The following is a 25,296-nucleotide window of genomic DNA, read 5'->3' as shown; positions in this document are numbered from 1 at the left end:
GTGGGCAGCAAACAGTTAACTTCTCCTACCTGGTAGGGATTTCAGTATCTGCAAAGCAGCTCAAAGATGTAGTCGTGTGTATCCCTTGATGGGGAAGCAGGGTCCTGCCCCAAGGCTGCACTATTGTTTCTTGGTGTGCTCTTTCGCTCAGTCATGTCCGACTCTTTGCAACTCTGTGGACTGTAACCCGCCAGGCTCCTCTGTCCATGGGTTTCTGGAGCGGGTTGCCATTTCTTCCTGACCCAGGGATTGAATCCGTGTCTCTTGTGTCTCCTGCATTGGTAGACAGATTCTTTACCATTGCGTCACCTTGGAAGACCGCTTATCTCTGCCCTCCCTTTCTCAAGTAGGAACAGTTTGAACATGCCCTTTGGAGCTCAGGGAGAGTCGAGGAGGCTGAATGAAGCCTGTTTCCTGTAATCGAGACATGGGGGATTCAGAGGGGCCTTTGTGCCCTGGAGCCCCCGGGTGTTGCTCCGTTTCCCTTGGTTGATAAGCCACCATCAGGTTCACAGTCACGCTGCATTTCCTGAGGTTCTTAGATTCCTCAGGCTTAAGATCAAAGCCCAGAGTTGCTCTCTGACATTTTGCTGGTTCTGAAAGGCTGGAAGGCCAGGAAAGGCAGAAAGGTTGAGAATGGAGAGGGGATCCCCATCCTGCTGATCGCTGTGATCCTGGAAGGGGTTCCACGTCGCATCTCCGGGACCCCTCAGGAACTTCTAGTAATTATCTGAGGATCTGCAGTCTCCTTTGAGAAATGCTATTGTCCTTAACGTATCTCCTCGGAATCCTTATCTGTCCCAGAAAACCAGTCACATTCACCTCACCGTGAAAGAAAGAAACATCTCAGGTCATTTTGTGAAATCCTTCCTTTGTCCATCTCTTTGAGTTAGATAATTAAGTCCTTTCTTCTGCCTATTAAAGCTAGCCTGTTCTAACTTTTTGGAAACATCATTATTGTCAGTGTAATTCATTACTGTTAGACTGTCTACCATGCCCTACTCATGCTGATATGCTGGGATTTGTGGAGTGTAACACGAGAAAAATATTCTTGTTTTCTAGGACTGATAGCCATCTGATAGGTGTGGCACCAGCTATTCAAATATGGAGCTCCATTAGTACTGATGAACAGTTTCTGCCCCTGAGTCCCTTTGAAGGGCCCGCATTGGCCCTTTAACTTCCCCCTGGTCATCCAGCCTGTGCTCCGAAGCTTTCTACCGTCCAATTCCTCAGCTCTGAGGTGGCTATGGCCTTGTCCAGTCTGACTGGCTTCTGCTTGTGTCTAAGGATAAGCAGCCGTGTGTGTGCTTGTTAACGCCACGCTTTGCTTTATGCTCATTGGAATCAGAGTCTCTAATTGCAGAGTTCTTGGAGAGAGTGTACCTACTTTGGAGGTGGTGCCATCGCTTGATTCCTGCCACTGCCCAATGCTCTTAATGGATCTGTGAGTGGAAGCCTTAGGTTGATGAAGCCAGTTGGCATCTCCATTACTTTTAGGAAAGCCTGAAACTGGTCGCTTCTGTTGCCATTTTCCCTCATTTTGGATCCTAAGTAGTTGAAGTCAGATAGAGCAGAAAGGAGGAAAGGAGTGCATCCTTGTTACTCAAGGAGCCTTTCTAAGAATAGAGACGGGACCCTTGGGCAGAGGGGAGCTGAGTTCTCACGCTGGCTCTGGTCGTCTGTCCCTTTTGATCCAGTGCATGAGGTACAGGAGGAGGGGGCTGGACTGGATTGGACCGTAGCCCCGCCCCCCTACACACACACAGTGATGCCAGTGAACAACCCCTTCCAAGCCATTTCCCCAAGCTTCTCCCTTTTGGCAGACAGCTTCTGGCTTGATCAGGTTCTGTCTCTGACAAAGGGGCACGTTTAATGGGTAGTCTTTATGAACCGCAGGTTGGGTTAGGGTTGGGGCTGTGCTTTGCTTCTGTCCAAATAGTAATCCATGTCATTTTGCAGTTTGCCTGTTGACAGATACTGATTATGCTCCCTGAATGCTACTCTTCATTTTACCATTTCTTCTCCTGGTAAACGTCTGCATGTCTCTCCGTCTACTTTTATCAAAACTTTGAATTTTATTAATTACTTAAATACTGGAGCCTTTCATAAACTTCCCATTTAAAGTAATCATGCCTAAATTGTGTTGAACTGAAAGGACTTGCGTATTAATTGTGCCTGGTGCTTCTGTTGATTAGGCAATTCTGTACCAGCACCAATCAGAGCTGCCTTGTGTCTTTCAGCACTGATGAAGTTTTAAATTGACTGCGTTAATTTAAAATGTTAGTCACATTTAACTTTCCCAAGGTTAGGAGCAGGCTTCCCTGGTGGCTCAGATGGTAAAGAATCTGCCTGCATACAGGAGACCCACGGTCAGTCATTGGGTCAGGAAGATCCCCTGGAGAAGGGAAGGGCAACCCACTCCAGTATTCCTGCCTGGAGAATCCCATGGACAGAGGAGCCTGAGAGGCTACAGTCCCTGGGGTCACAAAGAGTTGAACACAACTGCATGACTAACGCACACAAGGTTAGGCGCAACTCTCAGCGTGGTTCTTTTCATCCTGACCCTGAAGTGGCAAGATGGAAATGACTATGGCTCTATGTTAATCACGTCACTAAAGCCAGAAACCTGGCTTTGTCCTCGCCACACCCTCCCTCTCACTCACAACTGCAGCTGTTCAGTGGAAGTCTTACCGATTCCACCTGCTAAATCCTTCCTGGGTTCCACACTGTCCTCAAGTTCAGGCCTTTATTATATCTTGCCTAGACTGTCACTGTAGTCATTGACTCGGTCCCCTTGCTGATAGAATGGTCTATGTAATTCAGCCAGGAGAATCCTCATGCTGAAAATCCATCATCCCATGCCCATCACCCACGCAAGGAAGGGCACACTACTTAGCGGGACCGAGAAGTCTTTCTGTGCTTCAGAATGTCTCCATTTTTTCAGCTTCATCACCTACCCCTCTTCAGTCTGAATTTAATACCAGAGGGATGCCAAGTGATGCAGTGTTTTCCATGTTCCTCACCTCCACGTTTTGGTCCATGACTTCGGCTGGAATATTTTGTTTGCTTTCCATATCCTGACCCACCAAACCCCAACCACACTTCAGCAGTGGCTTGGCCAATTGCCTCATGTGTCCCTAATACATTCTAGGGAAAATGTTTTCCCAGCGCTGTTGAGAATTTCAGCTTTGTTATATCGTCAAGATCCATCCACAGATCTGCTCCTCACCATGACTCCACTAGCCCCCAGTGCCCGGAGGTCACAGGGAGTCCTGGCCTTGTTATCCTCAGACTCTAGTTAGTACCTGGAGTCTAGAAACAATTGACAATGTGACTCCAGGCTGCCAGCCTGTCCCCAGTGAGGCTGAAGTTTTCACAGAAGAAAATAGTTTTGGCTTGGTTCTCTAGGAGCAGACTCTGAGCGGAGGATTCGGTGAGATTGATTGATTAGAAAGTGGTCCTAGGAAAAGCTGGGGGGGTGGGAAGGTGAGACACGGAGGTGAAAGGAAGGAGGCTAAGTGAGGCTGTGTTTTCAGAAGAGTCCCACAGAGGGCAAGTGTGGCTGAATTCTACAGGGGGTTCTGGAAACAGTGAGGGTCCCACCTGCAGTGAGGCAGGGGATCTTGGAACACCCACTGTGTCAGCATTGGCTCAGGGCTGCCTCTTCCCAAAATGCAAACTCCAAGTCATTCAGCTGTCTACATGGAGAGGTGAGTATGTCAGCACTGAGCATGTGTCAGAACAGCCTACAGGGCCTATTAAAATATGGATGGCAGAACCCCGCTCCTAGAGCTTCTGATTCAGCAGGTCAGGGTGGGACCCAAGTTTGCACTTCTAACAGGTTCCCACGAGATGTTGCTGCCGCTGTCATAACCCTGACTGTCTGTGGCTGCTGGTCTGTGGCTCACACCTTGAGGAGCGCTGACTTAAGCAAAAGCATTTACAGCAGCCCAGGGGTCATCCTACGATAAAGGCACGGCCCTGGCAAGTGTCCAAGAAGACTTGAGCCCCGCTGCCGGCCCCATTTCTAATCCCAGGCGGGTTGCAGTTTGCAGGACTGACTCAGCCGAGTATCCAACTTCAAACCAAGCTTCGCTTTGCTGTGACTGAAAATCATACTAAACTATTTCTTCGTAACATCGTTGGCTGTCTTCTGTTTCCCATTCAGTTCTGCTCCGAGTATTTCCTGGAAGCACAATTGCTTTGTCTTGTTGACATGTTTCTCTTCCCAGCTGACCCTTTGTGCATTCTGTTATTATAATCGACCAAAATTTCAAGAAGTTGTTATTAGTCAAGAGTAGAAGTCAGTCCCAATAGTTTAGAAAAGAGAGCTGAGGCAGTAAATCATAAAAAATATGTACAGTGAAAGAGATAAATAACCAGATACCAAATGGCTAGATGCGCAAGAAAGAACCTAGAGGGGGAAAAAATGTTGATTTGCCAGACATTCTTTGGAAATAGGGAGATTTTTTGGCAGCTCTGGGACTTATAGTCAAACCTTAAGGTATGTTTTTATTTTGCTAAGACTTTTCCTTCCTTGGTTGATTGAAGGAGTTCACACAACTCCCAGAGGCACGTAATGTTCACAAGAGGAGCTTGTGTACTGGAAAGCCTGTCTAACCAGGTGCTTTGAAATACATATGAAAGAGCTAAAAGTTTAGCGTCATAATGAGACCTGGCATCAGGCTGGAAGACTTGTGAAGTTAATAAATCACTCAAAAATCAGGACACGGTCCTTTCACTGTACATGATGTTCAGTAATTTAAATCATGCTCACAGAGAACTGCTGAGAACCTCCTCTGTGCGAAAACGATTCTGTCATTCCTGGAATGTGGCCACAACCTCATGGTCCAGAAGGAGGGAGACCCAGAGGAGTGGGACAGAGCCCCATGGAGAAAAGGGGAGCTCTGTCCTGAGGGTTCCTGTGGGATGCACCTCTTATGATGTGGCTCCTAAATCTAGTCGTAGGTGTGGACGTTTGAAAGTCTACAGAGGGAAGCCTTCAAGAAAGTGTGTGAGGAAAAGCTGATGACACATACCTTAGTCATGGTGGAGAAGGAAAGGGCAGGAAAACATACAGCCATCTTCATTCAGGAAAGTTTAGGACAAGAGGGTAAGTTGCTCAGCCAAGACAGAAGTACCTGTCAAAGAATACCTTTTGATTCCACCTATAGGAGGTAACATGGAAACGGGAATGGCAACCCACTCCAGTATGCTTGCCTGGAGAATCCCATGGACAGAGGAGCCTGGTGGGCTGCAGTCCTCGGGGTCGCAAAGAGTTGGATACAACTGAAGCGACTTAGCACACAGCACGCATACAAGATACCTGGAACAGTCAAATTCATCGAGTCAGAAAGTACACTGGTAGATGCTGGGGCCAAGCATCGGGGGGTGGGGAATGGAGTGGGAAGTTAGTATTTAATGGGGACAGAGTTTCTGTTAAGGAAGATGAAAAATTCAGGTGATGGATGATAGAGGTACGCAACCATGTGAGTGTCCTTAGCGCCCCTGTAGAGCTCAGTGTGATGTTTTATATTATGTGACTTTTACCACAATAAAAATCATTAAGAAAAATTTAAAAAGAAGCACATTTGAAAGAACCTGTCTGATCAGTTCAGCTCAGTAATGAAATAAGTTGCTCATCTTGCATCAGTTAGATTCACTTACTTTACAACTGACCCAATATTCTCCCCTTGAGGGAAACAAATGACGTTCCTTCTGTGGGATCGGAGGGAGGGTGTGGTGAGGACCGACTGGCTTTGTCTCAGGGAGGTTGTTGGGTGATTGTCCCTGGGCTGGGAGGAAGTTAACCAGTTCTGAGTCTTACCATGAGCCAGGAGTGGAGCTAAGAAAAATGTTCAAGTAGGTATGCACGTATGCATAATGTCATGTACCGCTGGACAGATTATGGACTATTAATCCCATTTAGTCACTCATGTGTGTGTGTATGTGGGCTCACTGTGTCTGACTCTTTGCGACCCCATAAACTATAGCCCACCTGGCTCCTCTGTCCATGCAATCTCAGAGAAGAATACTTGACTGGGTTGCCATTTCCTTCTCCAGGAGATCTTCCTGACCTAGGGATCAAACGCTTGTCTCCTGCACTGGTGGTAGATTCTTTACCACTGAGCCCCCTGGGAATCCTCATTTAGTCATAGTAAACCATATACTCGAATGGCGCATGAGAAAGATGACTACTTCCTTTTTGGAAATAACATCTCAAACGACCTTATTCTAACACAAAAAGTTTGGTTTGAGAGAGCCTGAGGCTGTCTTGGGAGAATATGCTCTTTTACTAAAACACACCCAGTTTAAAAAAAAAAACAACACCCCGAAAAGGATTTATAACAAAAGTGATGGTGGGATTTTAAGGGTTTACTTGAGAAGAAGCACATGAGCACTTACGGGGTTCCTTCTGCGAGGTTTACACCGATTATCTCAACCGACGCTTCTGACTACTTAGCAATACATAATGAAATCTTTTAATCTGAAATTTTAATTTTTTTCGACATACACAAAGTTGTAAAGGCAGAACGCAGAGTTTCTGTGTAGCATCGCCCAGTACCCCTCTTGCTCACGTCTGACGTCAGTTTCTTTGTCACAGTTACAACTACAGGCACGTCGCTGTCAACCACATTCCAGACTTTATTTGGGTGCTGCCTGTTTTCCACTCCTGTGCTTTTCTTTTTCTGGGTCCAATCTGGGATCCAGCTCACCTTTCACCATCCCGCCTCCTCTTCTCCGATCTGGGGCGATATCTCAGTCCTTCCTTGCTTTTCATGACCTTGACAGTTTTGAGGATTACGATGAGCTGTATCATCGGGTGAAAATTACATAGAGTGAAGTGAGTCAGAGAGAGAAAAGTATCATATATTAGCGCGTATATGTGGAGTCTAGAAAAATAATACAGATGAACCTATTTGCAGGGCAGGAATAAAGACACAGACATAGAGAACAGACTTGTGGGCACATGGGGGGAACTGGAAGGGAGCGGAACTGAGAGAGTAGCGCTGATATATACTCACTGCTGTGTGTGAGACAGCTAGCGGGGCTGCGCTGTAGAGCATGGGCTCCGCTCGGTGCTCTGTGATGGCCTAGAGGGGCGGCATGGGCGGTGGGAGGCTCGAGAGAGAGGGGATACAGGTGCATTCGTGGCTGATTCACGTTGTTGTACAGCAGAAGCCAACACAGCATTGTAAAGCAGTTACCGCCAATTAAAAATTTTTTAAATACAACGACTGTAACATTTTCATCAAAGATGGGAATTCCAGCTGGAAAGAGGCATCATTGTGGTGGAGAGGAAATGACAAGGTAGTTGTTCTTGCCCGAAACTGTTTTTGTGGATTATGTTGTCGTGGGAGAATGAATGTTTAGTTTTCCATAATTTCCTACAATACTTTGCGGGAATGGGTCCCCAGGATAGACTGGGAACAGATATTAGGGACATTTTCCAGGAATCTGAGGTCGTTGTGTGTGTTTTTTTTTTTAACAAAAATGTATTGGAGTATAGTTGACTTACAATCTTGTGTTAGTTTCAGGTGTAGAGCAAAGTGAATCAGTTATTCATGAAGTGAAATTTGCTCAGTCATGTCTGATTCTTGCAACCCCATGGACTGTAGCCCGCCAGGCTCCTCTGTCCATGGAATTCTCCAGGCCAGAATACTGGAGTGGGTAGTCTTTCCTTTCTCCAGGGGATCTTCCCAACCCAGGGATCGAACCCAGGTCTCCCTCATTGCAGGCAGATTCTTTACCGTCTGAGCCACCAGTTATACATATTCCTGCATTAGTACCTATTCTTTTGTAGAGCCTTTCCCTTGTGCATCATTGCAGAGCACTCACTGGAGTTCCCTGTGCTGCACAGTAGGTTTAGTGTTATCTACTTTGCTCACAGTAGTGTGTACATGTCGATCCCAATCTCCCAGTTGTCCTTTCCCCACTTTCCCCTTGGTTAACCATAACTGTGTTTTCTACATCTGTGTCTCTATTTCGGTTTTAAGTTTGCAGACAAATGCTGAGGCCTTCCTGATGAACGGGCACGGAGACCTTTTGTTAGGTTTTTTTGTTAGTTTGTTTTCACTACAACAGGGCTGAATAATTTTTGCTGAGAATTTGGAAAATACAGAAAAGCAAACAAACCTCCCTAAGCTCTTCTAGTCGGCAGTGAATACTGTTCATTTCAGTGTGTGATATGCTGCTTCTTTATCAATGCATATAGGCTGCAAACTTTTGCAGGATAACACGCTGAAATGCCTTCCGAAGTCTATTTTTAGACCATGGAGTCTTTAGCAGAAGAGAAAGGGTTCAGTAGTTCCCATCTGGCAGCTGAAGAATCCCAAGGAGCCATGGATTACTTATAAGGGTCTTCAAATCCACATGCTTATCACACGTCGCCTGTAGGCTGAACAACTTGCTATGACACACACACACACATTCAACCTTTGGGTAAGCATGCAAGTATGCTCTTCATTGAGATTAATACACGCAAATGCATTCAAAAGACCTACCGAATTCAGAGTAGCTTGCTGCCATTAGTTACTTTTTTCAGTCAATGAATATTAAATAAGCTCAGCTCTTTAATGGAAGGTCCACAGATGCGCTGATGTTCCAGAGGGCTCTCATGCTTATAAAGGTGAAAACAAAAATGTGATGAGGAGATGAGTGACTGGCAGAATCCTTGCTGTTTCTACCACATCACGCTTCAGCCCACGCTGGTCACATGGGTCCAGAATACCTCTTTTGCTTTTGGTTTTACAATTTAGCTCCTTTCATAAAAAGTGAGCAGATCACATTGTTGGATGGTCCTTCCTCCAACTCTGGATTAACAACCTTCAACTGGCGTGGCTAAATCCAGAAAATGAACGACTTGATTATCAAAGCAAAAATATTATGTCAATATGCTAGTATTTGTAAAGTATAGAGAGGGTGAATTTTATCTTTTTACCCCATGGTGACCCCAAGAGTCCTATAGCTGAACCCTAACCTTTTCTACTTGCTTGAAACTTTTTCTTTAAACTTTAGTCTCTTAGTAAAATCTGTCTTATTGGAAGAGAACAAACCAGTAACTTGGAAAATATTTAAAAGAGGTTTCTTATTTGCCATTCTAAAGAAAAAACTATTTCACACTTCATTACTTTTCTTGCCCCAAAGTTGAATCTTACTTAAAGTCATATGGTTGCTGATGAAAGATGATTTCTTGGCTTTTCCATAAGCAGGATGTGTTCACAGATAGCCCTTCCCAGCCAGTTATTTTAGCTTGTTTTAGTTTGCTTTGGTTCAGTCTGTTACTTTGGGGTGGAAACTGGCTCCCAGGTGAAAGATCAAACCCTTCTCTTCCATGTCAGGAAATTCCAATTTAAAGCCCCGTTTTTGAGCTTAGTAAAATTCTTCTCTTTCCCCCCTACACACCCTGATTAGCTTTCTCTTTGTAAGTGACTTGACTTACTATTCCCATCTTTCCCTGTGCCTGATGGAGCTTGCTGACAGTTTAGTACCTCATTCTGATCATTTCTCTCCATCCCATCTACTTTTATCCTGTGTGCCGTTCACTACTTTGATCACAGGAGCAGTGAGGGTGGCTTAGGGAAGGATGCCTATTTCATATTAGGATGCCCAGCTCCGAGGAGAAGACATTCCATCACTTTCCCTTTCCATGATGAGACCCAGGGAGGCAGAATGTGGAGACACAGGAGCATGTTTCCCAAAATAACTAACAGGACTTAGTTTTGACGCCTATCCCCTCCTTCCTATTTGCTAGAAGCACATGGTGGGCCGTAGACGGCAATGTTCCTTGAGTGATGATTCTGAAGGTGGGAGTTCTTGTTCACTCCGCCTCTAGATCCTTGGGCCAATTGTTTTTTGTTTCTCAACTTCTTAACCTATAAGATGGAGCTGAGGCTATTCCCAGGTCGTTAGGGTCAGGGAGCATCACATATACTGTGAAAATATCAGGAATTATTACTGCATCAAAGACTTTATGAACCAGCTGAAGGCAAAAGCCATTTATTTCTTTTATTTTTGGAGTGGTTTCTGAATTTTTTTATTTTACGTTGGCCTATAGTTGATTAACAATGCTGTGCTAGTTTCAGGCATGACCCAGAATGGTTCAGTTATACATAAACATGTATAACTGAATTTTCAAATTCTTTCCCCACTTAGGTTATTATAGAATATTGAGCAGAGTTCTCTGTGTCATACAGTAGGTGCTTGGTGGTTATCTACAGTAGTGTGTATATGTCAATCCCAAACTTCCAATTTATCCCTCCCCTCCATGTTTCCCCTTTGGTAACCATAAGATTGTTTTCTAAAGCTGTGAGTCTGTCTCTGTTTGGTAAATAAGGTCATTTGTACTTTTTTTTTTAGATTCACGTATAAGCATATCATGTGCTTATATCATATGATATAAGCATCATATCACATGATATTTGTCTTTCTCTGTCTGACAGTTCACTTAGCGTGATCATCTCCAGGTCTGTCCATGTTGTTGCACATGGTATTCTCATCCCTTTTTATGGGTGAGTAATACTCCAGTGTTCTTGCCTGGAGAGCTCAGGGACGGGGGAGCCTGGTGGGCTGCCGTCTATGGGGTTGCACAGAGTCGGACACGCCTGAAGCGACTTAGCAGCAGCAGCAGCAGCAATACTCCATGGTATACATGAACCACACCATCTTCACCCAGTTTGTCTTGGACATTTAGGTTTTGCTTTCATGTCTTGGCTATAGTAAAGAGTGCTGCAGTGGACACTGGGCTGCATGTAGCCTTTCACACCGCAGTTTTCTCTGGATGTACCCCTAGGAATGGGATTGCTGGATCGTATGGTAGCCCTGTTCTTAGTTTTTATTCGTTTCTTTATTGTAGAAGGAGCTCATGAGTCCAGGCATGGGTTCCCAGTCCTGCTGGCTAACTCTGCTACCTCGGGCAAGTTATCTGACCTCTTTGCATCTCAGTTTCTCGAAGCATAAAACAGAGATTATCCTAGTAACTGTTTCATTAGGGGAGCGGAAAGCAACAGTCTCCATAAAGAGTTCAGTGTGGTGTTGGGAGAGCAGCAAGCTGCCCATGAGGTGAAGTGAGGTGAGGGTGCTGAGTGGGAGGTGGGCCAGCGTAACTCGCTGCTCGGAAGTTCTGCTCGCCCCGGCTCACAGCACTTGGGAGCCCACTTCTAGCCGCAGCATCTGTCGATGTTTCCATGTGAAATAAACCTTAGCGACCACTCCTGAATTGTCCAAACAAAGGTCTGTTGTAGTGCTGAGCCATCTTTTTGTACAAATGTCAAGCAAAAAAAAAAAAAAAAAATCAGTGTTCGTAGGTTGCCTTCATTTCTTCCTAGAAATCATAAGTTTTTTAAAAAAACAGAACATGAAGTGTCTAAAACCGAGCCTATACCTTCTTTCATTTCTCTTGGGCTAAGGTTTTCATCTCAAGCAGTACCCGCAGCGCTGTGTCTTTAGATGTGCGAGACGGAAGACCACCGACGTGGAAGCGGGTATTGGTGGAATTTGTAGACGGGGAGGAAAACTTGGCCCTGGAGTTGAGCCACAAGGCAATGAAAATGCCCTTCTGTTAAGGTTTTCTCCGCTTCCGGGGGTGGTTTTTGAGGGGCAGGCTTAGGAAGCGGGGCCGCCCCATGAGGTGGGGTGGCTGCCCAGACCTACTCGTGAGCGTGTGCCTGTTTCGTACCCACTGCCGGGCTGGATGTCACTCAGCAGAGCAGAACCCGGGGGCCCGAGCGCCCTGGTGATGGGGAGACGCCGCAAGCAGTGCCCTCTCTGTCCTTCCCGGCTTCTGTCGCTCCGGCTGCTCTTCCTTCTGTGGGGTTGCAGGCCCTGTGAGGTCCTGGTCACTGTCTCCCTGAGAATGTCCCCGTCCCTGCTTCAGTCCTGGGACAACGTCCTTCTCAGCCTTCCCAGTGAAGAGTCACCTGGCCTGGTCCTACTCTTGGCCCCTCCTGACTGCTTGTTAGAGAGGGTGCGCGCCGGTACAATCCAAGATGGATTCAGAGCCGTGCATACTGGCTCCAGGGTTGATGTCCCATGACCTGCCTTGAGATCCTTGGAAACACCCTGGGATTTCCCAGCAGGAAGAACAAGAATCCTCCTCTCATCATGCTCTAGTTTGGGTGTGTGTTTCCTGTGTCTTGCATGGGATGCCTTCCTTATGGACTGCTTACCCACCTGATTTCAGACGTGAAGTCTAGATGAGATCTGCTAGCTGTAAGTGCGTTTTCTAAATGCAGCCACTTGACTTGGTGAGTGACACCCTTCTCCACTTGGCTGTTTTGAATTCCTTGTTTGTGGGTTATACACTGGCCTTAGAAAGCTAGACAGGCTGCAGGAGACACCGTCTCATCTCCTGGCCTAGTGTAGATGGTGTGTGTGTGTGTGTGCGTGCGCACGCGCATGCGTGCGTTTAGTCACTTCAGTCGTATCTAACTCTTTGTGACCCTATGGACGTAGCCCACCAGGCTCCTCTGTCCATAACAAGTAATAATAAATAGCAAACCAAAAGATCTGCTGATGAGAAGATTTTGAACTAAGTTTACTCCGTGATTTGAGAGAGAGTCATTTAACCCACTGAATTTTTTAGAGCGAGCATACTCTACATTTTACAGGAGAAGGTATGTTGAGTTAGACTTTGGATTAATGGTGCAACGCCATCAGAAATGTGGCTGTGAGGTTTACCATTTCTTTGGAAGGAATGATGCTGAAGCTGAGGCTCCAGTACTTGGGCCACCTCATGTGAAGAGTTGACTCATTGGAAAAGACTCTGATTCTGGGAGGGATTGGGGGCAGGAGGAGAAGGGGACGACAGAGGATGAGATGGCTGGATGGCATCACGGACTCGATGGACGTGAGTCTGAGTGAACTCTGGGAGTTGGTGATGAACAGGGAGACCTGGCGTGCTGTGATTCATGGGGTCGCAAAGAGTCGGACACGACTGAGCGACTGAACTGAACTGAACTGAAGGTTAATAGAGGTTTCTCTGAGTCTGTGGGAAAACTATCTCCAATTCAGCAGGTTAATTACTCACATTTGGTCAATATATTTTGTCATGCTGTCACAGGACAAGAGCAAACAAACTAACAGATGAATGAAAACTATTAAGATGGAATTAAATGGACTAAAATAAAATGTAAGCTCTTGACTAATGCAGCCAGATGAACAGAAGAAAAGTGAAATATGGGATTATGCAAATTGAAGCACTTGGCTTCTATTTCTGTTTTCTCATAAGAAAGAGTGAAGGATGCTCTTTAAAATTTCCAAATGAATCACATGTTTTAAAACACGCTTTCTCAGAGAATAAAAGCGCTCTATCAGTTACCTCGGAAATTATTGCTGTGAAAGTCTAGGTTCACTGTGGAAGCAATGCCATTTTCTTTCTTACCCATAACACCTCCCACAGAGTTCGACATTCAGATAATGTATGTAAATAAATATTTTTAGATAAGTAAGTGGATTTATAAATACATACCAGACCTCACAACCTGCAAGTCCCACGAGTACTTCAAACTGAGCATTTATAAATATGAGCTCAAGTCTGCCCCTTTCTTATCTGCTCCTTCCGTATTTTCTTTCTCACCAAAGAGTCACCAGGTCTGACCCGAGTGTCAGCATGGCCTAAGGCCTCTTCATTCGCCCTCCTGACTGTTTCTCCAATAGCATGTGCTTAAATATAATATCGAATGTATTTAAAGTAGTTTATATCAAGTGTTTTGTTGATGTTCCATGACTCAACTAAAAAAAGCTGGAAATACCCTCAGGTACCTACCATAAGCAGAAAGGACAGGAATCCTTCTCTTAATGGCGTTTCATGGGTATTTTCCATGCGCTGTAGGAGAATGTCTTCTCTCCCCAGGGCTCTCCCCTGACTTTTATTGCAGATAAGCAGATGTCTGTATAGGTTGGTAGGTACTGTTCGGGTAATTTTTTTTTTTTTTTAATAAATGGAGACTTGCAGATATAGTGTGGGAGCAAAGCCAGTGATGCTCGCCGTCAGGTCTGCAGTGTGAAGTTGTGGTCCAGAACTTGTAGCTGAACTACCCGCCACCTCCCCGGCACTCCAGAGACAGCTAGGGGCATGGAAGCAGTTAGTCCTCCACTTTTCTGTTTGCCCAGAATATTCCAAGCCAGGTGAAGAAGTGAGTGTTGCTTCCATATTTGCCAAGCAGAAATAAAACTGGAGATTTAATAACAATGTGTATAAAAGTGAGGTTAGTTGGATGACTGTGTTTTTCTCACATTGTTGAATAAATATGTTTGTGTGTGTATACATACATATATATATTTGTGCACAAACACATGTACCAAGATTGACAAACTTGTGCCAATGAATAAAAATGTACAAAGTGTGCAGAAAAGTTATTTTAATTTTTCTGCATGTAAATTCAAAAATATAATTTAAAAAAGTGCTGGAAAATGCTTTCACAGTTGTTTCCTAGAGAAGACTTAACCCTTAATCACAGATGCTTCCCACCCGATTTGTGTGGTGAACACGTCACTTCTATTAGGATATAACGGTGGTGGCTGGAGAACCAGCTGTGACAACCCTGTGTCATTTCTCCGTCTGTTTCATTTTGCAATTGTGCACGGCCGTGAACGTGGGGCTGGAAGCCTGGTTTTGGAGGGTGGGGTTCTAGACTTCATGGCAGGCAATGCCCTCGATAGACATGGTTGCCGTTCAGAATCACAGAATACAGTCAGAGCCCGGTGAGGTGTCAGAGCTGGACTAGGAGTGCCACCAGTTTGGGTGTCAGAGAACAGGGCTGCTCACCCTCGTTCCATCACTGATTAGGCATAGAGCTGAGTCGTCACTCTCCTCACCTGCAACCTGGACCACATCCCCTTTACTCACAGGGATGTTGAACAATCCAAGAAAGTAACGTGCAGGAAGCACTTTGAAAGCCGCATAGGGCTGTACAAAAATAAAGCATTAATCATACAAGGAGGCCATGTTTTCCTCTGGGGAAGTGGGAACGTGTGTGGGTTGTTAGGGAAAATATTTACCCACCCCGGACCATGTGCTGCAGAGACTGCGTTCCCCTTGTCGTCCACACGGGGGCGAAGCTGAGGGAGGCCCTGCCAGGCCAGCGGGCACCCGGCTGTCTTGGAGGTCGCCCTGCCCAGGGTAAGTTCCTCCACCTCCTCTGGAGGGACTGGCAGTCTTGTGTGTGCAGAGGGGTAGCTTGTGTGAGTCAAAGTAGATTGACCAGTTGGTTGAGGGACCCTGGGAGAACGCATGGGCAAACACCATGGATCTTTGACGGCTATTCAGGGTGTTATCAAGACCATAGTTCTATAATTTCAAAGAAACACACTGTACCCATGAAACACATTCTCGTTGTTAGCCAACACTGAGCTGCCAGTTAGCGTTTTTAAATTGTTTTAGGCACATATGAAACTCCAGAGAGGCCCTCCTGATGAAACTCAGACCATCCTGAGAAGCAGCGAGGTTGCTGGCTAGTGCTGACAGCTGAGGAATCAGACTTTGCCCCTGGGATCCTGGGGCCCCTCGTGCTAATGACAAGGGTGGTGCGGGTTCCTGGCTCTTCCTCTGGAAGAAGGGTTGGAAAAGCACCACAATTGGAGGACATAAAATTATAGATTCCTAGAACCAGAGATCAAAGTGACTTTGGAGGTCATCTAATACCCAGATTACATTCTGCTGAAGCTCGGCATGAAAGCCTCTGAGAGTTAAGAGGAAAGAAGAGCTTTCTGGGAGGAAGGGTACTTAATTTCTTAAATTCTAACTATGAGAAAAAAATGTATATTTTTCTGATCTCCAGTTAGAAACTAAGTAAAAACTAGAATTCCTCTTCCATAAGTATCTGGGTGGACTTTCTGTTGACAACATGTCTGCTGGCTTGTAACAAGTCCAGATAGACTTGATGAGAAAGGACTGTAATGAGTATGGGATAGCATAGGATTCTTCGCCTTGGGCAGCCAGAACTCGGACAACCAGAGCCCTTCATTGACAGATTCATTCAGTTATTCGTTCAGCCATCAAAGGTTTGAACACGAAGCCACAAAGCCCTCAAGGATGGACATTCTGTGATATTGGAGGTATCTGTAGGAGAGCTGACAGCAGATGATGGCCTTCTTGCAATCACAGCAGCCAGAGTGATTTTCCCAAAGTATAAATCAGATCATCTTGCTTCTCTGCGTACAATCCTCCAGTGGCTTATCATGCTTAAATAAACTCCAGCCCCCGCCATGTTCTTTGAAGACCTCCCTAAACATTTCTCCGCCATTCCGCCCTGCCCATGTGTCTTCAGCCACACTGGACTTCTCACTGTTCCTCAAAGAAGCTGAGGGTGTCTCAGGGTTTTGGCACGTGCTGTTCCTTCTGCCTGGAACACTGTTCCCCCCACTAGCTTCATAAATCATTTCTCTGCTCAAAAGATACCTCCTTGGGTAGGCTTCTGCCAACCAAGCACCATCACACTCCAGGACACTTCTTTTATTCTGCTTTATTGTTTTATGGAAGAAAGGTCAAATATGCTTAAATAGCCCCCTTTTTTTCATGGAAAGGGATTTTATTTCAAATAGAGCAATGTGTACATGTCAATCCCAAGCTCCTAATCCCTCCTTTTACCCACTCTTCACCACTGGTGACCACGAGCTTGTTCTCTGAGTCTGTGAGTCTGTTTCTGCTTGGTAAGTAAGTTCATTTGTATCATTTTTAAAGATTCTGCACATCAGTGATGTCATATGGTGTTTATCTTTCTCCATCTCATTTACTTCACTTCGAATAAGCGTCACCTCCGGGTCCACCCATGTTGCTGTGAATGGCATTTTTTCTTTCTTTTTAACGACTGAATGGTATTCCCTTGCATGTGTGTCCTTGCCCGTCCCTCTGTCGATGGGCATTTATGTTGCATCCATGTCTTGGCTATCGGACACAGTGCTGCAGTGAACACTGGGGCCCCCATATCCTTTCAGATCATGTTTTTCTCTGAATATATACCCAGGAATGGGATCGCTGGCTCATGTGGTAGTTCTATTTTTAACTTTTCATGAAACCGCCATACTGTCCTCCATAGTGGCTGCGCCAGTTTAGATTCCCACCAACAGTGGAGGAGGGTTCCCTTTTCTCCACACCCTCCACAGCATTTGTAGATGTTTTTATGATGGCCATTCTGACTGATGTAAAGAAATAGCTCATTGTAGTTTTTATTTTAAATGGCCCATTTCTTCTTAATTAAGAAAGGAATGCAGAGTTTTAGTGTTAACTGAAATTTATAGGAGAACCTCAGGACATTTCCATAAGAATGTGAATCTCCTGGTTCTTGACATGTCAAGTTTTTTTCTTCTTCAGTTCAGTTCAGTCACTCAGTTGTATCTGACTCTTTGTGACCCCATGAATCGTAGCACGCCAGGTCTCCCTGTCCATCACCAACTCCCAGAGTCCACCCAAACCCAGGTCCATCGAGTCAGTGATGCCATCCAACCATCTCATCCTCTGTCCTCCCCTTCTCCTCCTGCCCTCAATCTTTTGCAGCATCAGTTCAGTTCAGTTGCTCAGTCGTGTCCGACTCTTTGCGACCCCGTGAATCACAGCACACCAGGCCTCCCTGTCCATCACCAACTCCCGGAGTTCACTCAAACTCACGTCCATAGAGTCAGTGATGCCATCCAGCCATCTCATCCCCTGTTGTCCCCTTGTCCTCCTTCTCCCAATCCCTCCCAGCATCAGAGTCTTTTCCAATGAGTCAACTCTTCGCATGAGGTGGCCAAAGTACTGGAGTTTCAGCTTTTTTTTTTTCTTCTTATACATATCCAAAGGTATCAATAAATTGTGATTATTGTCCCAGAGTTTCAAGAGCGTTCTCAGTAAAGATATTCACAGAGGGAGAAAAAAAAATGGCATGCACACACGCTCTTTTTATTAAAGATTCTGTGTTTAGGAATCCTACTAAATTGCATTTTGACTTATGAGTCTCCTTAATCTATTTAGGGATTGACTATTTATTTATTTTACAAATGAAGTTCTGATGGTATTTCTTCTGGACTTGGTCTAATGCCACTGGCAGAGACTGTAAATTTCCCAATGAGCTTGAGAACTAGGACTTTACATTTTATCCATTTGCTGGAAGGTTATCCCAGAAATGCCACACATAGGGTACTTCTTTAGTTTCCTGAAGCTTCTCTGTCACCCCAACTCACAAATGTGCAGTTTCTACTCTGCAAGCCAGAGTTGTCCAAGCAATTGAGGTTTTACACCTTCAAAAAGAATCCTACCGACAGCCCGTGGGCAATATGCAAACGTTGTTTGGGCTTTGCATCTGGCAGAGGAAACTACAACCGGCTTCTCCTTCTTGGTCTCCAAGACTTTTCATTTCATTGTGATCAAAAGAATCAAACGATCTTCCAGCCCACAGAGAGAACCTGTTTTAGCATCTCTTAAAACACAGATTTCCAAATATTTCAGACAGTATCCTAATCCAAAAAGAGGACTTTATCTTTCTTATTTCATTATTAATCATAGAGTTTTCTTTTGGAAACTAAAACCCAAAGGTAACATTAGATAGAGAAGAGAAAGCCTGTTGTTTTGTTCTCGCCAAAATGTGTTTTTGACACTCACATGCTACACCAGATAATTTAAATACTGTGGTCTGGATCAGTCATGTCTGACTCTGTGACCCCATGGACTGCAGCACGCCAGGCCTCCCTGTCCATCACCATCTCCCGGAGCTTGCTCAAACTCATGTCCATTGAGTCAGTGATGCCATCCAACCATCTTATCCTCTGTTGCCCCTTCCCCTCCTACTTTAAAAAAAAAAAAAAAGCTTTTAAGGGAGTGAGAAAGAAGCAGGCAATGATTGGAGAGTGAGATATTATGATTGGAGAGTGGGAGATTATGTTTGGAGAGTGAGATTAAGAAGTTTCTGTTCTCATTGGCATTTACTTCTTCTTTTGTGTTTATGGAAGTTCTTTTCCACAGGTAACCTGAGATGACAGCAAATTGTGTAAATGAACATAATTATAGATGTTGATTTTATGGTTAAAAAATCAATATTGACCATGTAGTTGTAACAGGGAAAGCATTTTGAAAACAAAGGCTGAATTAAACATATTGATGGGAACGCACAGGGCTTCCCAGGTGGTGCTAATGGTAAAGAATCCGCCTGCCATTGTGGGAGATGCAAGAGACTCTGGTTTGATTCCTGTGTTGGGAAGATGCCCTGGAGGAGGGCACGGCAACCCACTCTGGTGTTCTTGCCTGGAGAGTCCCATGGACAGAGGAGCCTGGTGGGCTACAGTCCATAGGGCTGCAAAGAGTCTGACGCGACTGAAGTGACTCAGGTTGCACGCACACACGATAGGGACATGCGGGTAGCACGTGAAACCTCCCTTCCTCACAGTCTCATAGGCAAGAATAAAGCTAAGCCCCGTTAGTTCTACTTAGCAAGAGATGGTATTCCATAATGTTGATGGACCCAAGATTCTGAATTGGCAGACTTAGGTCAGTCTGTGCCACGGACTGAAGTGGGTTTTTCTGAGCACTTGGACTTTCATCTGTGAAAGGGAAGACCGTGGTTCGCACCTCTCTGGGTAGCTCTGAGGGTGGGATAGGATGATGCGATGTGTATAGAACATCTGGTCCAAAGGAAGGTCTACATAGCTCTCAGCCCCCACAATTACAGTCATCCTTCTCATCGCTAGATTATCATGAATGTCAATCACTGCCTGGTGCGAGAGTAACAACCAGATGGCTGATGAACCTGCTATAAACAAAATTATTTCTGAAGTGGGCCAAGGCTCTTGAATTGAAAATGTAAACAAAATGATTCGTTTAATAACCCGGTCGATGCAAGGTGTTTACCAGCCTGAGCAGGGTTTAACGAGACCCACTTTACACCATAGCCAAGTTACACCATTAACCTGCAGTGAGACTGCAGTGACCAAGTCTCACTCGGGACTTGGCAAGAGCTGGGTTTTGGTTTTTGTTGTTTTGCCCTGCTGGGTCTTCACAGCTGCGCATGGGCGTTTCTCGTCATTGCAGACAGCGGGAGCTACGCCTTGCTGCATCGCCCAGGCTTCCCGTTGCAGCGGCTCCTCTTGGAGCACCAGCTCTAGGGCGGAGGCTTCAGTAGTTGCAACACACAGGCTCCCACGTGGGATCTTAGATCTTCGACTGGGGACTGAACCCGAGTCCCCTGCATTGGCAGGCTCTTCCTAGCCCCTGGACCACCAGGGAAGCCCATTGGCAAGAGTTCTGTAGTCACTCCTCCTTCTTTATCCAACACACATATCTTATGCTCATTTCGTTTCTCACCTGCTGCCTAGAATTTAGACCCCTCTGGACACTAGCTGTGTCTGGTCATCACCCCCTTTCCCCTGCAGACTCTCTTTCTCCTTGGCTTTCCCCTCCCCAGGTACACACACGTGTCACCTGCAGGAGAGGACGTCTTTGGTTGCTGTCTCATCACCCGGTTTACTGTGTGACTACATTTCGTTTTGCTTCTGTTCCTGGTGGGAAGAGCTATTTACTTTCCCCCAGGAAGTCCTGTTGTTGAAATGGGAAAATACGCTTCTTGGCCGAGTGCCTCCAGAAAGACCGTCCCCAGCCTGGAGAAAAGCCAGATGCTGCTTTGGTGGGGCGTTGTTTGCTCCCTGGGCCCCCGCAACACCCCCACTCAGGGTGCTCATACCAGGAGCGTCGCTGTCCCCCTGGGGTGGGTCTACTCCTGTCCATTGCGGTTGCACGTGGTGTCCGCCCACAGAACATCAGCGTCAAAAGATTACTATTTTTCCTCCTTCTATATCAATTATTTCCTGTTTCACTCTTCCTTTGTGTTTACCCCAAACGATGCCAGATCTCAGGTTACCTCATTGGCACTCTGTGTTTCTCTACACGCGCATTCTACTCCATGCATTAAAAATGGCAGACTAAAACAGTTCCGGCTGCATATATGTATATCAGTTAAACCTGGGCAGGCAATTCCGAGATCTTTTATATTCTAGTCATGCTGAGTTCCAAGACGTGCTGAGAAGTCAGCTGCCCCTTTGGAGAATCGGAGGAGGTTCAGAAAGGTCAAGATCTGGGAGAGGGAAATTCATGAGGTTATGAGGCTTCCCTCGACCCATCCGCAAAAGGGACAGCAGGTTAGGTCACACCTATAATAGAGGCATGGCAAACACTGGCTTTTCACATCAGGTGGCCAAAAGTTTTGGAGCTTCAGCATCGGGCCCTCCAGTGAATATTCAGGATTGATTTCCTTTAGAATTGACTGGTTAGATCTCCTCGCAGTCCAAGGGACTCATTGGAAAGATTCCTGGTTGCTTCTACCACCCTGTCCAGCCCAGTGTCATCAGTTCTTCCGGGCCGAGAGAGGAATCACTCAGGAGTCCTTTGATGCTTCTGCTGCTGTTTAGCCACTAAGTCGTGGCCGACTCTTTTGCGACCCCACGGACTGTAGCCCAGGCTACATGGGACAGACCAGGCTCCTCTGTCCATGGGATTTCCCAGGCAAGAATACTGGAGTGGGTTGCCATTTCCTTCTCCAGGGGTTCTTCCCGAACCCAGGGATTGAACCCACATCTCCTGTTTGGCAGGCAGTCTTTTCCACTTCTTTGCTTATTTTACAGAGCTGGGATGCTCACTTTTCCTGAAATACATGCAAACAGAATTCCTGAGCAATGAACCTCCGTTCTTACCTTCAGGACAGCTTGCCAGACATGCCTCGGTGCTGGCTCTCTGGGCTCTTGGTCGTGGTGAAGTCTGACGGAGGCTGATCCTCCGACTACACGGCTTCAACCTCTCAGCGTTTTTCTCAGGCTCCTTCTAGCTAGCGCATCTCATCCCATTTCTGCTGGTGAATCAGCCAGTTTAGACAGTTTGCCTAATTCAGTAGGATTATGGATGAACAATTCCTATGGAAGCCTCTCGCTTCCCACCCTTTAAAAAATAAAGTTTTGATACATGTATACCTATGGTTGATTCATGCTGAGGTTTAACAGAAAGCAACAAATTTCTGTAAAGCAGTTATCCTTCAATTGAAAAATAAAAAGTAAAGTTCCAGCCCTCTCTGTGAAGCTTTGCATTTTGTGATAGCGGCCAAGGAGCCAAAGGTGGAAGCAGATTGGGTGGAACTGGTCAGTAGAGCCGGTTGCCATGGCATCAAGTCAGAGAGTCAATCTAGACGGCATTTAAAGGACCAGCCAAGGTCAGAAACTGGGCCTTGGTGGTGGAAAATCTTGATGCTGTCTTGGCCTTGAGCATGACATGAGCTGTGTCTCTGTTTACACTTCTGTGTGTCTTTTCTGACAATTTCCAGTCCTTTGCTCCAGCTTTCTTACGGACCTTATGTAAACATATTTAATAGCTCAGAGGGAACTTGATATTCCTGTGGAATTCAGAACCCAGATTCTGCCCTGTCGGCATCAATCCATTCCCCCACACACACACTGGAATATTTGCAGTGGCTCCAGTGTTCTCTGCGGCCTTCTTGACTTTGCTGGGGTTCATGTGTGTGTGTGTTCGCTCCCTAAAACGATCTCTCTCCTCAACCTCTGCTTGTCAAAGGGTTTCCCATCTTACAACTGTGCGTCCATGGACAAATGGCTGAACCTTAGGTTCTTTATCTGTAGAAGGAGGATAAGCACTTCAGAATGGTGAAGATAGGCTTGGTAATGCTGCAGTAATGAATGATCCCCAGATCTCAGTGGCTTCAAAGTACAAAAGTTGGGGAGTTGCCTAGCAGTCTGGTTAGTGAGGACTCCAAGCTTTCACTGCCCAGAGTGTGGGTTCAGCCCCTGGTTAATTCTTATTCCTGCTGTGTGTCCAGTGTGTTAGTGACGGGATCTGCTTTTTCTGAGTTACTTACAGACCCAGGAAGACAGAGGAGGAGATTAAAAGGGTCCTTAAAACTCAGCTAAGTTCTGCTCAGAATTCATCAGCCAAAGTGATCACACGGAGACAGCTAACTTCAAAGGGGGTGGGGAAGTGCAGCCCTCCCGCTCCGCCAAGGAGCACTGAAGATTTTCTGAAGCACTGTAGTGACAACCACACCTCTGTCAATACCCGAGGGTCTCATACAGACGTAGGTGGGGTCACTACACTTCCTCTTTGCAGGGCCAGCTTCAGCGTGGTGGTGAGGGAGGCAGAGCACACGCACACATGTGCACACACACACACACACACACACACACACATGCACACATACCCCGACATGTTAAGAGAGAGGGAAGGAGAGAGAGAAAGAAGTGACCTGCAGGGACTCTACACCAGTTCAAATCCCACCTTGACCTAACTCTGTGACCTTGGGCAGATTAATTAACATCTCTGGGTCTTGATTTCTTCACCTGGAAAATGGGGGTGCCATTGGCAATTGTCAATTCCTCCAGAGGTGTTTATGCATTTTAAACGTGAGTGATTATAAGATTATCAGATGTAGTGAATCATGCCACAGATGTATTTGCTTATTGCATGAATTAGACAACTGGCTTTTTTCTTCTAATATTAAGACATGGTAGACTTTATGTGTGTGTGTGTGTGTGTGTGTGTGTGTGTGTGTGTTGTTTGTTTGTGAAAGTCACTCAGTCATGTCAACTCTTTGTGACCCCATGGACTGTATAGTCCATGGAATTCTCCAGGCCAGAATACTGGAGTGGGTAGCCTTTCCCTTCTCCAGGGGATCTTCCCAACCCAGGGATCTAACCCAGGTCTCCTGCATTGCAGGCGGATTCTTTACCAGCTGAGTCACAGGGAAGCCCGTGTGTGTGTATATATATATATATATATATATATGTATGTATTTCTGCATGTATACGTATGTATATTTCTGTGTGTATACTGGTGCTTGTTTGTGTGTATATTCTTGTGTTTTAAAACAGCTCCATACTATCCTAATTTTTGCCATATCTTAATTGAAGTTCAGTTGCTATAGTAGAATTCAAGGAGACCTTGATTTCATGAATCCCCATTCACTGAGCTGTTTCCTGCTTGATTCCCCGCAGACATAGGGTCTAAAGGCTGTGTCTGGTGCCATTCAGTGGCAGTGATAATTTAGTCCAGTCTCTGTGTTATGACCCCTTCATCTGGTGGCAAACATTCTCTTCAGATTGTATTGGCAAAAGTTCCCCCAAGTAGAAAGTATCCTGTTCTTAGATTTAGCCCCCAGTGGTCACTTGCCCACTAGTGGACTCAGCTGTGGTGTAGGAGTCATCCAAACTCCACCCCTTATCTCACCAGCTGAGCACCGCCCTGGGCCCCTTCACTGCCCCGCTCCCGCAAGCGTGGACCTGACCTGGCTGCTGTGATGTTTGCTGAGTGATGGACTGATCTGGGCACTGTAACATTTGCTGAGCGATGTGCCTGTGACTTCTTGGTTTTCCCTATTCCTTAGGGTCCCTTCTGCTGCTTCTTTTAAAGTTCAGTTTGAAGCCCAGTCTCGTTATCCTAGCCCCGCTCGGCTCACGCACAGCCTTTCTGTCTCTTGCAACTTCCACCTCCTCAGCTTGGATGTGTTCCATAGCTACTCTTGTACATACCGATATCACAACCAAGAGTGAATCTTTAGCTCAGAAAAAAAAAAAAATTCAACTGTACATCCCAGGCAGAATGATCACTTGTCAAGCTTTCAGAGGAGACGACTGGGAATGGGACTCTGCAAACAAGAGGTTTATTAAGAAGTAGTACACTTGGGATCAGCATTTGTGGATGGGACGGGATGGACTGGCGAGAGGAAGTTACCCTGTGATGCAGAGCCTTGAGATGACCTCAGCCCACCCTGAGGCAGCTCAGAGCTGTCCCAGAATGGTCCAGTGTGGCCAGGACTTTCTCCCTTTCTCTGGCCAGTCACTGGGTGTAGGTTCTTCCTGGGAGGCAAAGTGATTCTGCTTTGGAGATAGTCCCTGAAAGGGGTCCTCCCCTTCAGCATCCCGGGATCTGGAACAAGCCCTTCCTATTACATAAGCTCTTCCTTGCAGGGCCACGTGGGTGGCACATCGCAGGGTCGGCTCCAGAGCAGGACAGGACACTGGGAACCAGGGTCCAGTCCCTTGCCATCACATGAGCTCAGAGTGAAGAGGACACGCCCGGCCATTCCAGCTTCCCGCCCTCTCCTGCAGCCTACCTGTGTGAATGACGGTGGGTTAAAGATACTCCCGTGTTTTGTTTTCCCTTCGTTCTTCTTTCGGGTTTTCATACAGTTCTTCCTTGTGTCTGGTTTTGTTGTCCTCGGCATACTCTTTGCAGAATACGTCCTTTTCGTTGCTATGACGATCAGTGCATCTTCCGCATTATAATCGCTCTCAATGTGGTCTTCGCATCCCTTTCCCTCTACTTCTAAGGGAATA

At 46.0% G+C, this 25,296-nt stretch overlaps 1 protein-coding gene across 8 annotated transcripts in view; it reads left to right on the top strand.

Moving 5' to 3' along the window:
• The window catches only part of LRRC3B (leucine rich repeat containing 3B), a 94,470-nt gene that overhangs the window by 49,452 nt on the left and 19,722 nt on the right, over positions 1 to 25,296 (top strand). For 2 of the 8 annotated variants that reach the window (XR_009598649.1, XM_027962529.3), the window contains exon 1: positions 1,916 to 25,087. The exons of 5 other annotated variants lie outside the window; for them this stretch is intronic. The gene's annotated coding sequence lies outside the window, so the exon portion shown is untranslated. Of the gene's footprint in view, positions 1 to 1,915; positions 25,088 to 25,296 lie in introns of those variants that run through there. One more of the 8 variants, XM_060407097.1, reaches the window with a different exon arrangement.

This window comes from Ovis aries, chromosome 26 (assembly GCF_016772045.2).
Source record: "Ovis aries strain OAR_USU_Benz2616 breed Rambouillet chromosome 26, ARS-UI_Ramb_v3.0, whole genome shotgun sequence".
Taxonomy (NCBI): Eukaryota; Metazoa; Chordata; class Mammalia; order Artiodactyla; family Bovidae; genus Ovis; species Ovis aries.
The sequence above is the reverse complement of the archived record's forward strand: the minus strand, read 5'-3'. Positions and strand labels throughout refer to the sequence as shown.